Here is a 19,803-nt window from a genome sequence, read left to right as displayed (position 1 = left end):
AATATTGTTTACATCTGTTTGAAAGAAAAGTTATACAAGTGTGATATACATATATCATATGAACAAAACCAAAGACGAGTCTTCGGAACGCTCCGTCTTCTCCAAGAGATGGTTGTATACCTGTCTAACGCTGACCTGAGAATACAAGCAGTTTGACAATCAGCATAAAGCTGGTGAGTTCATAAGCGGTTTAGTTTTGAAAAGAGCGAGTTTCCTTTGCTTTCTGAAAAAGTTGTTGTTCAAGAAAATCCCATATTTTCTTATGAAAACAGTTTAGTTATCATTTGTTACAAATTAGAAAACGGTTTGTTATGTCATTCTAGGAAAATCCCATATTTTCCTAATAGTTTAGTTATTCGTTTGTTACTTTATTCGTATATGAGTAGTTATGCTACCCAAGGAAAATCCCATATTTTCCTATGTGATGTGTTGTCTATTCGTTTCTAATTTCGTTACTAGTTGTTATGTTACTTCAGGAAAATCCCATATTTTCCTATGTGTTGAGGTTGGTTCTTAAGTTTGATTTCGAAGTACTAATGATTACCATACTTGCAGTATTAGTTAGGTATTCTAAACTCTTAGTTATCCTACATTCGAATGTCTATCATCTACTAACTTAGTTGTATTTTCGAATATTTTGATTCACCAGAAACGTACATTACAGTATTTTTGATTATTCTGATGATTTCCAAAAGAGTACATTAGTTGTATTTTCGTATCTCTGGCGACATTCTAAGGAGGATGTATTCGAAACTCAGTAGAGGTCTAGAGGCGTACTTTCATATTAAATTCGAAACTCTGGTGACATTCAAGGCGTACACTAACTGTATATTCGAAGTCTTGGTGTCATCCAAAGGCGTTATTTCTCATTCGTAGTCCTATTTCTATTCGTATTCGTATTCGTTCTATCCTATTAGTTATATTCATATTCGCATTTGTATTCATACTAACCTGATAGTTATATTCGTATTCGTATTAGTATTCGTATTCGTACTATGCTTTTGTTTATATTCGTATTCGTATTAGTATTCGTATTTGTATTCGTATTCTTATTTGTACTATCCTATTGGTTATATTCGTATTTGCATTCGTATTCGTATTCGTTTAGTATTAATCTTAGTTATGATTAGTATGATTTCTTTTACAAAAAGTAATATAGTTTAAAACACTTTTTAATGAAATCTAACTTTAGTCTAACTGTTTACCTTGCAATTCGAACCATTAGTTAACACAAATTTTTAAATTAGAAACATACATAAAATGAAACATTGAATTGAAAATAAGTTTAAGTACAAGATTTCCTTGTACTTTTGCTTGTATCCCCCCCCCTGAAAACATTTGAAAAACATTTGAAAAAGGGTAGGGGTATGAACTCACCGGTTGAGAAACACGTCAGTTTGGATCCTAAACGTCAGTTCTGGGTTCGCGAACGCACAAGATTCCTATGGAGTATGAAATGATACACATTCATAACTAATTAGGACTTGATTATTTTATTTGATAGCGACATACACTTCTAGTTGCGGAAACACCCCATTACAAGTGTTTGGAAGGACCCGAGTGGCATTTAAGGACTTGTATGACTAGGGAATGGAGTTTACTCTTCAAGAGTAAACTCCTTAAGGAGTTTACTGCCCTAAATACCCCATCCACATGAGTTCACGGCCGTGAACTCATGTAGGGTGCTTTTGGATGCAAAATGGCTTCAAAATACAAGGATAATTTAGCTAGGAATTTATCTAGGGCATTAGGATGAATTTAGACTTACTTAAATACCATTTATTGGTGTTTACGGCAGTAAACTTGGAGTTTATGGCCGTAAACTCCCCCCTCACATCCAATCCTTAAAGTTTTGTTCCTTAAACAATCACATGTGATTCCAATGATTTTTCCCAAGCCTTATATCAATTTTTGGGGGACTTTTGGCATGACTTTAGGAGTTTACGGCCCGTGAACCGCTCATGGCCGTGAACTCCCTAAATAGGTGTTTTATTATGTTTTAAGGCTTCTAAATTGATGGTAGACACTTCTAGAATTTATCTCATGGCTTAAGGTGTGTTTAAGTGGCATCTTAACACATTTAGAGGTGTTTACTCCCCATTTTAATGAGTTTACGACCCAAGCATGTTCTTGGGCAGTAAACTCAAGTTTACTCCTCTAAATTGATGTTCAAGGTGTTCCAAGGCGAATTCCATAATTCTACAAGTCGTATCTAAGCCCTAAAACGAAAACGGGACGAATCGATAAAGGTGGATTTTTACGCGCGAAACGGATTTCGACGATGGACAACTTCGGGTTGTTAGAAACGTTGTGTTTTATACTAGTCAATGAAGCATGGTTATAACCTTAATCTCATTAAAACCTTAATTAAACAATTTGGTTACAAGGCAGTTAATTCATCAGTAGTGTATTTTAAAACAATACTACGTAAATCTTCATTTTTCATTACATACATGCTGTGATATTCTCACATGAACAATGGATACTGTTTTTCTAGTAAATATAGTTTAAAATTATGGAAAAAATACATTTTATACTATTTCAAGTACAAACATACATTTTACTGTTTTTCAAGAGAACAAAACATACAAACGGTTTGGTCTTGGGTAAAAGACTACGTTTCATTTAAGAAGAAAATATAGGATTTTCTAGGAACTATACTACCATTTACATGAAGCAAATAAAAATATTTTGACACTAAAAATACTTATGAACTCACCAACTTAAATGTTGATACTCTCTTTCAAAATAACTTGTATTCTCAGGGAACCAGTAGACAGGTATACTAGATCAGGTGTTGAGGAGTCGGTGCATGTTCAAGACTCGTCTTTAATTTTTAATGCAATGGATGTTGGTTGTTGTTTTACTATTGTGTATTATTATGATACTGTACATGACGTCCTCCACCCCCGAATGTTTTTGCCATCTTGGTTTGGGGTGTGACAAATAAATACTTCCATTCAATAATTCATTGAAGTAATTTTTTTAAGCCTCGTGGACTTGTGCTTAAGAATACTTTGTTAACTGAAATTTTCTCCTTTTTCCCTCCAACCATTGATAAAAATTTCTCGTATCATTTCTGCCTTTAACGAAGGATACTTTTGACTTTTGCTTTAGATCAAGATTTGGAAATTTTAGACAATCTGGTTTAAATATAACATGTTTCTTTGTAAAATTATTCATCTTTGTGAAATTAATTTGAGGCAATGGGTTTTTTTGTCGTGGTTGAAATTATTTTGATATCGACTTTGATAATCAAAATGAGAATCCTTTTGAAAAACTTTTCAATTTTGAGAAAAGTTTATTTGATTATTGTTCTGAAAATGATTTTGTGGTTTCAGACCCTTATTTTCAAAAGTATTCACCTTTTGAGCATTTTTCTCAACATAGTTTTGATGAAAGCTTTGTTCAATATTCCGTTGAACGGAATTTGTACTTTTCTCATCATTTTCTTATGAACAACATTTTCTTTGGATAAAAAAATAATTTTATTTCCAATATTGTTTTGTCCATTGTTCAAATTACTTTGAGACAAATGTTTTGAAGTATGAATTTTTGATGTATGTGAAAACTTCTTTTCAAAATTTTGTTTCTTCTTGTATCTAAAAAACTTTGCTTTTTGTTTTTCCTTTTATTGCTTCCAGTACGCCTTGTTTTGTGATTTCTTTCTAGAAATTTCATTTAACAAATCAAATTGCTCAGCCTTTTCTTTTTTATTTTGAAAATTTTCATTTTGATTTTTGAAAGAAACTATTTGTGTAACTGATTTTCCCTTCTTTTTGAAATCGTGAGCTTTCACGTTTTGATTAATAAAATCATTAAGGCAACACTTCTTATTGTTTTCTTCAGTTTTACTTTCGACATATGGTTTTTCTGTTTTCACGACCTAAACTTTGTTTGACTTTTTTTTATCATTTTTATTGTAAAATGATTTATGACTCTTTTGTCATTGAAAAACTTGTGATCTTTTGTTTGATCTATTTTCTTCCATATCTTGATTAGAATAAAAACGTTAATTAGACATATTTTGATTGTCCTTTTTAAATAATTCATTTATTTTTGGATCAAAATTTTCAACATTTCCTTTCGTCACAAAAATTTGATTTAGAAGAACTTTGATCCGCGTGGGATAAAGAACAACGTTTGTTTCCAAATAATGTTTTCCTTTATCTTTCAAAATCTTTGAGAATACACTTGAGTTTCCAAATTCTCAAGGAATTTCCTTGCATGAATCATCATCACTATCACTTTTATTATTTGTAACATCCTCAACAATAACTTTCTCCTTTTGAAAATTACAAGTTTTAGTTGTCAAAGAAGACTCATCATTTAATTTCGCATTTGAATCAACATTGTCCTTGTCCTTGGCCAACCAAGTGACATTAACGACTGAAAATTTCAAGCAATAAACACATTCCTCCATTCCACTAATATTATCAGAATTATCTTCAATATTAGCAAAATTTTGTTTAGTACTTTGTGTCGCTTTCTTAGTCTTGTTCAAAATGTAGATTTCTTCATTTTTAGCAAGGTCTCATTCAAAATTTTGACAAGCTCATCAAAATTTAGACATTTATTTATGTTAACTACACCATACGCATATGAATCATTAGGAATTGTGGCATAGATAGCTACTTTACTCTCACAATCGAAAGTAGTCTCTTCAACTAACTCTCATTTGAACTTAATGAAGGGAAGCAACTTCCTATGTTTTTCAACACAAATTTCAATAGAATGATAAATATTTGTTGGCTTGCTATAAAATTGTTTTGCCTTGCTACAATAGATATTACATTGTTTAACTAACATTTTATTATCCATTATAAGAGTATCCCTATCACACATAAGGTTCGTGATGAGAAGCACTAAGCTCTCTATTTTACTTCTTTTTCTTCCAGCCTATTACCAACTTCATAAAGCGACGCCTTAGATATCTCTACTTCACTACTCATCGAAATAAGCCTGCTATTCAAGTAAGAGCAGGTTTCGTTAAATTTACATAAAAAATTATGATAACAATTCGAAGGAATATTAAATGAGAGAAGAAGATCACGCATCTTAGCAGTCATTGGAGCTTTTGGAGTCGTTGTAACGAAGCATCTCCCAGTGCTCTCCTCATCATCTTCGTCACTTTCCTCATCAACTTTCGCATACTCCTCCAATTCCTCATCACTGTCTTCCACACCTTTCTCAAACATGCTCTTCTCACAAGATGCACCTTCTTCATACTTTGCAATAACACGCCAGGAGTAGGATGACGCATTACTAGATCATCAAATCCATATGACAAATTTGATAAGTCTCATCACTATCATCACCTCTGTTAGCCATTAGTAAAATATTCTTCGTTTTAGCATGAACTTTCTCCAATAATTTTGCATAATAAGCCTCATCTTTCACCTTCTCCTTATTCTCTTCCGTCTTTCTCAACATGCAATCCATGGCCAAGTGATTGTGGCCATTACACTGATCATAATACTCAGGAATTAACATCAAAATCCTAGTTGTAGATCCTAAAAGATTTGAGTAGTACATAATCATACTCTTATTTATATTAGCCATTTGATTTGATGAAAAAAAGAATTTAAAAAAAAAAAGAAATTGAGATGATTATAAGATCAATTGACAAAAACAACAACAAAATCAATGAATTACACTTGATTAACAAAGAATTAATCTATCAAATTAGAAGAAATACGAATAAGAAATATCGACTCAAAAATTGAAAAACGAGAATCAAATTCTTCAATCAAAGTGTTGATTCCTGGTTTGATACCAATAGAAGAGTGTTTGAAAGTGTGTTTGAATCAATCGAATGAATGAATGAAATAAAGAACAACAATATCTAAATAAGATATGTTTAGCTCAGATTATGTCTAGAAGGATACAAATGTTTTAGAGTACATAAAATATTCTAAGAGTGTCTGTTACCCTATAACCCAAGTACTTACCCTATTTATAGGATACATCACAAACCAAAAAAATGCAAGGACTTGACAAAATAATTCAAAACTTGAAACTGCCATGTAAATTGATATGATAATCAGTACACACGAGTGTACATTCATGGGTAAGTCCATTAATTCCATATGATGGCATATCTGTTCGGTATATGAAGAGGTTATGGCCTCTCAACGTCGACAATAAATGGGTAAGGAATAATTCTCTATATGATACGTACACTTAACTGATCATAATTAATTGATTATATTCTAAATACATTTGTTACCTCATTATTCAATAGATCACTATTATCGTTATAAAACCTTTCCTAACTTTACCATCAGAGCATTGGCCTAGGACCCCTTCCTGGTTAATTAGCCTACGAGTTTGTTTATTGTCTCTAGGTTATCCATATCAACAAGGAATCAATGATCCTTATAAACCATCGAAGGAAAACCTGGAGGCGCATCATCAGCTTAGTATAAAATTAGTTTATCAAAGTTCACTTTAACGCCATTCTTATGTATAAAAAATATATATTTGTAAATATTTCAACTATATACTTGTATTTTGCACAACACGTCGGTGTTTGCCTAGTATAAACATAAAACAAACATCACAAAGCATTGAAACATATGTACATAAACCAACCACATCTGGTGACATTTTGTTAGCCATCAAAAAAAATGCAAAGTGCAATCCTAAGGGACATTAAAGGGCCAAATCTTTAAATTGTTGCACATTTTTCCTCTCACTTTCTTTGATAAATCCAAGTAGTAAAAAGTACATAATTTTCTAAAAGTTGTAAAAACTTTATAAAATCATTGGGTGACATTTGATCTTCCAAAATTCTCTTCATCTTCATCTTCAGCTTGTTACACTTTTCTAAAAATAAACTATTTCTAAAACTAATTTATTACTTATAAAAATAAGCAAAATTAAAATATATTTAATTATTACATACCATATGAATAAATAAGTACTACAACCATTTCAATAATTTAACACATACAACAACACAAGATGTCGATGGCTAGTTTATGCACATCGCACACATTTATATATGCTTGAAAATATATAACATAACACGTTGTTTTTCTTAGACAACTTTGGTGACAAAAAGTGGATGTAAACTTTTTTCTTGTAAAATAACAATTATAAATTTTTTAAAGTTGTCATAGAAAATATGTATGGTAAAATATCCTAAAATCCAGAATAAATTTTTCATTTTTAAAATAGAATAACCACCAGAATAAATTTCATTCAAAAATCAGAGTAATAAGGAAGACATTGTGAAATATCGAATCATAAAATTGTTGATGTGTGTGTAGTCTCGCTTTCGTAATCTGACAATTACCTACAAAATATTTAATCCACAATTGTAAGAACAAAGCTTTGTGGGTTCCCAAAAATATCACATACTACATGGCATAATAATCAGCTATGCGTGACCAGCAGCCCTGGGACTATCAACAGTATGGGATATCACATACATTAAAAAATTATAAGCAACTATGGGTTACCAGCAACCCTGGGACTATCAGCAGTCCTAGTAGGCTAGCAGCACAATCTTTGGATTAACAACACTCCTTACAAGTTATCAGCAACCCTGGGGATTATTAGCGGTGCCACAAACTAACAACAATCCAAATGTTATTAGCAACTAATTTACATATAATAGCAATAAAAAAATAAAATCTAGTAGGTCATACACTACCATACAGGTAAATATAGCAAGAAGAATAACCTAAGCAAAACAATAAAAGCTCAATACCATTACCAATAACATAACAGCTAACCGGAACTACCTAAAGCCAAACCAAGACTACCCCTTAGCTAAATACTCGTTTCTACCAAAGTTTGACCAAAATCAAAGTGGTAAAAAATTTAACGGTTAGCATTCAAAGTCAACTCAGAAAATCAACACGGGCGGTCGCCATGTTGTGGCCACCCCATGGCAATGTCGTGGATAAGCACCCAGTTGCAATCAAAATTGCTACAACGTCATGGTAGGTATGCTAGCATGCTATGGTATTGTCCAAAGAAACAATTGTGACATTCCTTTTCATTAAGTGTTGGCAAGTGCCTTGCAAAGCTGTCATCCTTGCTTCTAAAAAACTCAATGGATTGAATCATAAATCCCTTAAGTCCTTTGTTCATAATTTCCAAGAAGCTTCTTAGGAAACTCAATGTCCATAACAATCCTAACTTTATGGATATGCATGTCTCACCAAAAACTAGGTCAAAATGGTAACAAATTGGCCAAAACCTCATGCATGCCACCAAAACAATCATATGAATCTAGATCTAAAACATACAATTGTCTTACGACTTCATTGATCAATGAATTTGCAAATTCTATTGAAACCAATCACTCAAACTTTATCAGATGCACCAAACAATCATATAAATCACTAAAACTCCAAATACTCTTAGATCAAAAGAGGAAACATAATAAAGCAAGGAACTTTCCAACATACAAAGGACCAGAAAGTAGGTAAAGGCTAATCTCTTTAGTTGGAAAAGTTCAAAACAAAGTCTTTAAACACACTCCAACATCACAAAAGACCATAAAAATGGATGAGAGGAGAGAGAATGAGATTTATCCAGGAAGGGAGGCTATGGTTTGTTAGAAAAAGGGTTTCTTGATGTAGTGGAGGCTACAAAATCACCTAAAAGAAAGGGGTTGAATCCTTTATGTAAAAGCCCAACTCTAAATTAATGGGCTTGGGATTCACATCGTTCTGTGTCGTGTGTTAGATATCAGCACTACCGGTTGATTTAAAATCAATTGGTGTTAGAAAGAAAGCAACGTAACCCATATAGTGCATTCAACCCTCCAGGACCAGGAATTCGATTGTGGCATAACAACCCTCAAGCGAGGACTTCGTCGATGCCGTTTCTAACCCCCATTGGCTCTGATGCCACTTGTTAGATATCAGTGCTAACGGTTGATCTAAAACCAAATAGTGTTAGAAAGGGCGTAACCTAACCTATAAAGCGCATACAACCCTCCAGAACTGGTTATTCGATTGCGGCACAACAGCCATCATGCGAGGACTTGGTCGATGCCATTTCTAACCCCTAACACCATCGGGAACTCCTTAGCACAACATGGACACATGTTTTTTTGCAAATCGATCTCAGCTTCAAACAACCATAACTTCTTCATTTCAACTCCGTTTTCGATGTTCTATATATGCACATGAAGCAATTCACAAGATATACAACCCTGTCTAACTAATTTTGACTTAATGCATTCTAAAATAATACCATGATCCATGCAAGAAGCGCATAATATTACTATTCCCATTTTACACTTTTTCTGAAACGCATATTTTGTGGGTTTTATTCACTTAACGAAACATCATCAATATCCTATAGGGTCTAAACTCTAGTGTGACAACCCAAAATTTCCATTTTGTACGAACATTAACTATTCAATAGAAGCTAGTCCAGTTTCAATGAATTTCATGCTTTTCCGAATAAGTTTGTGTACACTAGGGTTTACATTTAGGAAGATATCAGGAGAGTGGATGCTCTTGGGTTTGTGAAACTTGAGCATTTCAAAACTTCATAATGTTAGAGTCTAATTCCAGAATAAAAATATTTTCTGCCAAAATATTTCAGGACTATAAATAGATTTCTGAACTAAATTCATTCATTATTCACATTTCCAACTAGAGAAAAGCCATATTCTCTCTCACGGATCTTCGGGTTTTCATCCCAAATCGTGAGTACACTTCTCTAGTTGTGTTATAATGTTTGTTTTATGCTTATTAACATAGATTACATGTCTAATATATGAGATCCAGGAGTTTACCGCCCAAGAACGTTCTTGGGGAGGAAACTCCAAAATGGAGCTTTAAGGATATCTAGTCCCAGTTCCTTTTTAGACAACTAGTTTAGCATAATATGTAGGATTATTTGAGGCTAGAAATCATTCAAGAACACCAATTTTAAGGAGTTTACGGCCCAAGAATTTCTTGGACCGTAAACACCATTTTCAAGGGCAAAATGAGCCCTAATCACCCCCTAAGGCTTTAGACTTTAACCCTCAAATACTTGTAGCTAAAATGGGGACTAAAACACATCAAAATCATCCCTAAAAGGGAGTTTACGGCCAAGAAATTCTCTTGGGCCGTATACTCCAAGTAAAGGCACCAAAGTGTGCCTAGGGTTCCCCTTAGCCTAAATCAAAGCCTAGAAATTATCCTACTTGTGCAAGGGACTTAAAAGAATTAAAACATCCACCCCATGAGAGTTTACGGCCGTAAACTTTAAGGGGTATGGTCTTTAGGCCGTAAACTCCTCAAAGGAGTGTTATCTATGCCCTAAACTACCCAAAGGATTAAACCACCAAGCTAGGCTTATTCTAGAATTCATATAGCACCTTAAAACACCCAAATCCACCAAGAGTGGAGTTCCCGGCCGTAAACTCAAGGGTTTACGACCGTAAACTCCTTGTGTGGGGTTTTATGGATAGTAAACTCTTATTCAAGGTCATTTGGTACATTAAACCCCTTTAGCCTTGTCCCATAGCAACTTAGATGCAACCATTAGGACCTATAACACTTATACAAAGTGTTTACATGTTCCTGAGTGTCCCAACTTATTTCATTAAGTTATTATTTGGCTAGTTAGTTATATATATGCTCATTATATGATAACTAGGCTCGTGCGTGTGAACAAGTCTCCGTTTGCCACCTAGCACGGTATCCGACACTACAATCCAATCCACTCACCATAGGTGAGTTCATACCCCTTAACCAATGATTTAAATGTTTTTAAATGCTTTAGGGGGAATACAAGTCAAGTACTTATAGTTATTACATCAATCACATGTGATTAATAACTACAAAACCAGTGATTTCCTTATTGTTCAAATTGTTTATCAAACTGTTTTGCTTCAAACTATTTTACAAAGTTCTTATACTTATCAAATACATTTGTTTAAACTCTGTTTTCCTTATTATCAATTGCATGTCTAGGTATGTATAGTTATATTAGCAATGTTTAAAAAGCTTAGGAAGGCCTACCCGCCCTATTTCCTTTTCACGCTTGGTATGTGGTCTTGTGGGATATCGGGTACATTACTATACTATTACATAGATATGTTTTACATAATTACACTTACATGAGTACGTTTACATATATTCGTTTACATGAGTGCGATTACATATACTTTGATAGGAAAGACATCATTATGTGCTATAGCATAGGAACAAGTTCAGGATCTAACTATACCGATGAATCACAACGCATTGTGGTAGTTATATCGGGTATACATGATCATAGTAATGTGGATGTTCACGGTTTGCATACAGGCAAGTGTCGTGTAAAGGTCCCAAAATCCCTTTGACAGGGGATCATTTAGCTTGGGATCTAGCCATCACATTAGGCCTTATCCCTCAAATAAGGCAATAGGAGTACTGGGGTAGTCACTTATTACAGATACTACGGTACTTATAAAAGTTACCCTAGACTTAAGGTAATTAGCACGTTTGTAGTATGACACTACACCATAGTACTATTTCATTTTTCCCACTTACATTCACTTCATGAATTTTCACACGATGCACGGTAATGTAGAATCTATATTTTTGGTAAATGATAGTACGAAGTGGGGAAAACACACACTCTCTCAAGACACATGCGCACAGACACTAGATGCCTTGGTAGAAGGCTACAGTTAGTAGAAAACATAGGGTTTTCTAGGAGAGTTCAAACATTACACAAAAACATATTGCAGAAACATCTTACTAACGTTTTCATACAAAATCAGACATTAATATACTTATGATCTCACCATCATTAAGCTGATACTCGCTTTCAAAATAACTTGTATTCTCACTTCACTACTAGACAGGTACAACTGCCAGGTTTTTGAGAAGATGGAGTTCGTTAAAGACTCATCTTATTATTTTGATATGTATATTTTAGTGTCTATAACTTTGACAAGAACACACATGTATGAAATTATTTTATTTATGCAATGGATGATGTTGTTGCTTGTTTACTATTATTCATTGTCTGTGATACTGTACATGACATCCTCCGCCCCGGAACGTTTCCGCCGTTCGTGGTTTTGGGGTGTGACAGATTGGTATCAGAGCATTGTTTATAGTGAATTAAGTATATCAACCCATAAAAGATATACTAACTATAAATACATGAGGGATTAAAAATACTCTGACCAAGAGTTTATACTTATAAATAATAAAATATTTAAGTAAGTATATAGGTCTGCATTCATACTAAAATCAATGTCACTAGGACAGTACAAAAGAATTACGATTGTTGAACTACATAGGTGGACTTAGAGACATATGGTCAAAACTAGGAAGATATATCCTGATCAACTATATTATCCAAGAGTTGACTAGAATGTGCCTAAGTGTAATTGTGTGGTTGCAACAAGTCTAAAATCTTACCAACAACCCTACAATGACAAAACTAGAACATAACATTCAACTTAAAATACTATAGGAGTATTTTACATTGCTATTAGTTTAAATCTTCATTCAATCGTATTGTTGGGCTATGGGGAATTAGTCCATTAGTCATTCTTGTCAATTCTTCTATTGAATTCTTACCAATGCTTTCATCTTCATAAACTTATAGATCAAAGATGCCGCCTCGCAGAAATCTAAGGAGAAACCCAAATAACGAAACACACCTCCTCCACCTCCACAACCACCTACTCCTCAGTTCGACACGACAACTCTAAATGTTGTCGTAGCCGCGGCTGTGGCTTCCGCCATGGCCCAATATCATTCGTCTGGTTCTACTGGAGGAGGAACCCCTGTTCAGTCGGTTCAGGTTGAAGCTCCTGTGCGCTCGAAAGAGTGCTCCTACAAGGACTTCACGAACTGCAAGCCATTGTCCTTCAAAGGGACTGGCGGAGTCATTGCCCTCTCGCAATGGTTCGAGAAAACCGAAACGGTTTTCGAAATCTGCTCTTGTCCCGAGGAGAGCAAGGTGAAGTATGCTGCTTGCACCTTTGAAACAAAAGCCCTAACATTGTGGAACGGCCATGTTAATTCACTAACTCTTATAGTGGCTAATGCGATGGGCTGGGAAACCTTGAAAGACCTCATGATTGAGGAATATTGCCCGAGGGGCGAGATCCAAAAGCTGGAAGAAGAACTGTGGAGCCTAACCATGAAGGGCTCCAACGTAGTCGCCTACACCGCTAGATTCTGTGAACTGGTGGCCCTCTGTCCCAGCATGATTCCTTCAGAGGGAAATAAGATTGAAAGATACATATGGGGACTGGTGCCCCCATACCAGGGAAATGTTTTGGCATCACACCCACCACATTTGATAGCGCCAAAAGATTGGCGCAGCGGCTCATAGACCATGGGGTTCGTAGCCCGGCCGCAACAACTACCCTGGTCGTCTCAGAACCTGAAAGGACCGCTGACCCCAAGCGGAAGCTCTGGGATGACAAGAAGAAGGCTAAGGCTGCCAAGAAAAGGCAGGTCGTGGCAGTACATGTTGCGATAGCCCCTGCCGCTACTGCTCCGGTAAAGCAGTACTCTCGAAGTTTGCCTAAGTGCAACAAATGCAACTTCCATCACATCGGCGCATGCCGGGAGATGCAGTGTCTGAACTGCAATGGAAAGGGGCACACTGCCCGTTTCTGTAAAGCCCCGACGAAGCAAATCAACCAAGCCCCCGGTGCTGGAGCGGGCCAAACTTGCTACGGATGTGGAGAAGTAGGCCACTTCAAAAGAAACTGCCCGAAGGCAGGGTTTGCCAGTGGAGTGGCGAGAGTTCTGGCCATAGGCCAAGAGGAAGCGGTTGCCGACCCAATAGTGGTCACTGGTACGTTACTCCTCGATAACTCTTATGCATGCATTCTTTTTGATAGTGGAGCGGAGAGGAGTTTCGTGAAACAAATATTTGCTCATTTACTTAGGCAGAAATCACGAGCACTTAATGAACCGTTCACTGTAAAAATGGCTAATGGGAAGATAGAGAGCACTAGCAGTATATTCTTAGGGTGTACCCTAACTTTAGATAACCATTCATTTTCTATCGATCTTATGCCGGTCTCAATTAAAAGTTTCGACGTCATTATCGGCATGGATTGGCTGAGTCTTCATCGTGCCGATATCATGTGTTACGAAAAGGCGATTCGCTTTAACCTGCTCTCTAGCGAAACCTTAGTAGTTTATGGCGACAAACCTGGCACGAACCTTCGTATCATCTCGAGCATCCAGGCTCAGAAATTCTTGTGAAAGGAATGTCATGCATTCCTTGCTCATGTGGTCAATGTGAGCCAAGAAACGAAGGACATTCAAAACATTCCAATAGTATGCGAATTTCCCGACATATTTCCAGAAGAACTCCCAGGATTACCTCCGCAACGTCAAGTCGAGTTCCGGATCGATTTAGTTCCAGCGGCTACCCCAGTAGCCAAATCGCCCTATCGCCTAGCACCTGCAGAGATGCAAGAACTGTCCGGTCAACTTAATGAAATGCTCAGTAAGGGATTTATAAGGCCAAGTTTCTCACCCTGGGGAGCTCCAGTCTTGTTCATCAAGAAGAAAGACGGATAGTTTCGTATGTGCATCGCCTACAGGGAACTCAACAAACTGACGGTCAAAAATCGTTATCCATTACCTCGGATCGACGATTTGTTTGACCAACTGCAAGGGGCGAGCTTCTTTTCAAAAATTGACTTAAGATCCGGATATCACCAATTACAAGTGTTAGAGGATGATGTTCCCAAGACAGCCTTTCGAACTCGTTATGGGCACTACGAGTTTGTAGTGATGCCAGTCGAATTAACTAACGCGCCCGCAGTATTCATGGATCTGATGAATAGGGTGTGTCATAATTTTGACTCATCTTATTATTTTGATATGTATATTTTGGTGTCTATAACTTTGACAAGAACACACATGTATGAAATTATTTTATTTATGCAATGGATGATGTTGTTGCTTGTTTACTATTATTCATTGTTTGTGATAGTGTACATAACGTCCTCCGCCCCGGAACATTTCCGCCGTTCGTGGTTTTGGAGTGTGACATCTAGTCCCTTGAATCCCAAGACCACGATGAAAACACTCCATGGCGCGCTACCTTGAAATTAGAAACTTCTTGAAACCGAATGTTACAGTTCTCTCCCACTTAAACTGGATTTTATCCTCAAAATCCAGCTTACTTAGAGTGTCTAAAAATAGCACGAACACATTCCATATGCTTTCTTCAACCAATTCATAAAATCAATGCATCCAAAAAGAAGAGTTAAGAGACCACTCGAAACCCATATGATTCCAACAAACAACCCGGTTACTTGAAAGTACCGAATTGAATCACTAACTATCTCTCTCTCTCTCTCGTTATAACATCCTATATTGAGAAGATTCTTATTATGGGATTGTGGACAACAAATGGATCAAGAAAAAGCCTTAGGATTCATTGGAATGGGGTTTAGACGTTACTGGATGATGATAATGTTGGATAAGTGATTAAATCTTTTGATTTATGCATGGAAGAAAAAGTGTAAAATGGGAAAATTAATATTTTTGGGTTCTTATATGGATTATGATTTTAGTTTGACATGTATTAAGTCAAGAGTACTTTTATATTGTTTTGGCGCTTGTCAATAGCTTTCTATGCATACTAAAATGCCGAAACGGAGTTGACACGAAAAAGTTTTGACTGTTTGAAGTCTGAGTGAAATTGGGTGGAAAGTTTCTCTTATTGGGTGAGAAGTAATTCACACGACATGAGAGTACTCATGATGTGAGAACTGTGCAACACAAAGCCCACAAAATTGTTAGGGTTTTCAAGGTATTTAAAGGTAAGGATTCATGTTTTAGGGTATTTTCTTAGCCTCCATCATACCTAGAACCTCTTGGGAGAAACCCTAACCTGCAAGTTCAAGATTTGGAGTTTTTGGAGAAATATTTTCATGCATCATTGATCCTTGAAGCTCAGCAATTGAAGATCACAACTTTTATTTACCTTCTTGAGCGTTGTATGTTATAAAGTTCCAAGAACATTGTATGTTTCGAATATGGACTCCAACACCTTTTGATTGGTTTAGAATGTTTTCTTGGATTTCTTGGACTACGAAAGTTATGATCTTTAGATTTCCCTTTCAGCCATGGAAGGTATTTTGGTCATTTAGGCCATTTTGGTGTATAATGTTTAGATCTTGAACGCTTAAGGCGTTATTATTGATAAAGTTGGAAATTTTAACCATCTAGACATCATGTTGATTCAGATGTGAAGGTTGGAGACATGGACTTAATGGATTTATCTGAGAAAGATGCATTCTTGGTCCCTTTGAGTTTTTAATACTAGATCTTGGTTGTTTGAACCATCCTAATGGATAAAGTTGGATAGTTTATCCATTGTGAAGTTATTTAGGAACTAGATATGAGGTAGTAGGCCTTGGTATGAAGATATTAAGCACTTAATGAAGATTTTAGCCTTCCGACCAGAAGTTACGACGTGACATAGGATGTGTCACGACATGACAATGACCAGAATCACGACTGTTTTGTCGGTGCATTCTCACGATCTGACGAATGAATGGTCTCGACGTGGCAAAGGAATGGCCATTATGTGACATTGAGTTTGACTAAGCTGACCGTTGAACTTGTGGACTTTCATTGTTGACTTTTTGACTAGTTTGAATTTTAGTCAAAATTGGGTGGGTTTGAATATTTGACTAAGGTTTGGTCGTAGTTTAATTTTAGGAAGTTTGGGTTTGTTGTTCTGATATTGAGTTAGTTGTTGGGTGTCTGTCTAGTGGCTGAGGTGAGTTTTCCTCACTGTACACATGGATTGAAGGCACCAATGCTAGCCCACCAGATTGTATTATATATATCCTTATGTATAGGATGTTTCTATGCGGTAGCGATATGTTAAATTGGTATATATGTATGCTGACCCGTACTTGCTTATATGTTTATGTTTATGTGTTGCATATTTCGAAATATTGTGGTTGGGTTAACATGGTCCTCTTTTTTGCTGAAGGCCAAGATACCCATGACAGTCTGGATATGATGTAGGCCCTACGAGGTGGTCCAGTTAGGCCAAAGACCTAGAGATCAATATAGATAGGATGTAGGTCCTACGAAGTTGTCCTATCATGTTGAACGCTCATGTATGCATGTTGTTATCTGTTTGGTGGTGTACGGGTACTTTTAGGGAACTCACAAAGCATTGACTTACACTTTGATTTAATGGTGGCAGGTACATCAGAGGATAAGGGCAAGGAAAAAGCGTGATTGTGCACATCTTCCTAGATTTTATATGACTTATGATTTTGGGATCCTCTATTTTAAGTTTATAGTTTAGAGAAATTATGTTTTTATTTAAATTATGGATTTTGGAATCGTTTTAACATGAAAAAATTTTGGTGATGATTTTAGGATATTACATGTTGGTATCAGAGCCCTGGTTTGAGAGAATTAGATGAACACTTGTGTGATTCAAGACTCAAACTAAGGATCTATAAAATATTTTCAAAATTTAACTCTAAAAGAACCAATAAAAAGTATGTGATATGTAGAATCAACCAGAGCCAAGGGAGGTAAGTCCCCAAAATACCCACATTTGTTCATGTATTGCTGATATGATAGAATTTCATGCTAGTATTTAGGCTAAGCATCTTCAGGAATTTCATGATAGAATTTTCTGATGTATGATGCTTGATAGTCTAGTAGAATTTCGTGTTATGATATGTGGAACTGACATTATTACCGTGGTTGCTTAGTGTATACATCAAAGTTGTAGATAACTAATATTTTGTAGAATTAGGTATTCAACTGTCTATTGAAGCCGATGTTATGTATGATTAGCATAAACGAGTGGTTGCAGGGTTAATGTGAGTCTCATGAGTGAGTACGGTATGTAGTATGCCTGCATGGGGAATAATTACCCACTCTCGAGAGAGTGACTATACAATGTATGCATTTCCTATGATGTAATTTTGTGCAATTGGTGCATAGTTTAGAGGGTTTTGGGAGGATCAACATGAGTTGTTACTTAGAGGTTCTAGAACGATTCTTGAAGAAAGTGAGGATAGATGTGGATGGTAGTATTGGAATCATACTAGTTGAAAGTACATCATTTGTACTAAAATCAAGGAAAATTTCAAGGATTCTATGGGTCTGATTGAGTATTAGGATCGTACTACTGAAAGTACATGATTCATTTCAATCTGTTTCCGTTTTATCTAATTTTTTTCGGTTATGGTTGTTCAGGATAAAGATGGGCCAGATGATTATTCAAATGTGTAGACCTAGGTGAGTTAGTTGATTTTTAGATCTCAAGGGCCATGCTCAAGGTTGTCACACCCCCAAACCGAAACGGCAGAAACGTTTGTGGGCGGATGATGTCAAATACAACATCAGAACACTTGAATAACAGTAACCAAAGTAACAAAAACCATTATATTGATAATATATTGTTTACATTGACTTTTTCGACATTGTTTGTATGACATCAAAATGTATAGCAAAAACTATAGACGTGACACCATGAATGCTCTGTCTTCTCAAACACCTGTAATGTACATGTCTACTGGTTCCCTGAGAATACAAGTAATTTTGAAAGTGTATTTATGATGATGTGTTCATACACATTTTTGTTATAGTGATCTGCCTTTGTTCTTTGAAAATGTTAGTGTGTTCCTCTAGAAAATCCAATATTTTCTATTATAAATGAAACATAGTCTTAGTCCTTAAGATCAAAATGTAGGTTTGTTACTGTACTCTGAAATACTATAATGTAGTCTTATTAATAAATAAAACCATATAAATGAATGCTTCCCAAAATTGTATAATGTATTGTATTAGGAAAATAGGGTATTAAATTGGGAAATAGTGTACTGTATTGTATTTGTATGAAAACCCTTTGTATGTATATGCACGTAATCCACCAGCTACACTGTAAAGTAGTGTATTGTAATGTAATTATATTATAAAAATAAGACCCTTGAAGTCATGTTTATCCCGCAAACCAAATGTTTAATTAATACTTATTGTGAGTGATGCTATAACCATGCTAAAGTGACTAGTGGCCTGCGCAACGTTCTTCAAACGTCGGAGTGTTATGACATTTACCACCCCAGGCCTGCAGGCCTAACTGTAGCTAACAACTTAGGTGCGGGATTGTCAGTCCCGTATAGATCTATACACCAATTCATGCTCCCCCTCAAGGAGACTCTGGTTATGATCTGGAATTTAATGCATACCCTAATAGGTACAATGAAGTAGTGGCTCACTATGCTATATTAACTTGTTTACGTATTGTGTGTAAATGTTCTCTTGTTCTTGTAAATGTATGTATACCTCTTTTGTATTGTACTCGTAGTGTAAAATAAATATACTTAAATAATTATTTGAGTAATGTATCTTTGAACTTAGTCATTAGTGTATGTGTTCCATAATTTATACCTATTATAATTTATCATGTATGTTCTTGTATGTTTCTTGTACTAGTAAGGTAGTATGTATGTTTTATAAACTATACCTCTTATAGTTTATATGTATGCTCTGAAGATAATGAAAATATTTACGAAATACCCCTTTGCTCGGCATGTCACAAAAGGGTAAAGATTTATACTCACATATATATGAAACATATATAATTGTAATTAAGGTGAAAACACCAGTCCTAAGTATGTTGAACCACATTTATATATATATATATATATATATATATATATATATATATATATATATAATTATGTTTAAGTAAAACAATAGTTAAAACGGTTGAAATAATTCAGATTAGCTTGAAACAGTTTAAAATAGCTTGAAACGGTTTGAAGTCGTTTGAATGTTAACACAAGATTCCTTGGGTTTTACTTGTATTCCCCCTTAA

Source organism: Lactuca serriola, chromosome 9 (genome assembly GCF_051521515.1).
Source record: "Lactuca serriola cultivar US96UC23 chromosome 9, Lser_US96UC23_V15, whole genome shotgun sequence".
Taxonomy (NCBI): domain Eukaryota; kingdom Viridiplantae; phylum Streptophyta; class Magnoliopsida; order Asterales; family Asteraceae; genus Lactuca; species Lactuca serriola.
This window is presented reverse-complemented; position numbering follows the sequence as displayed.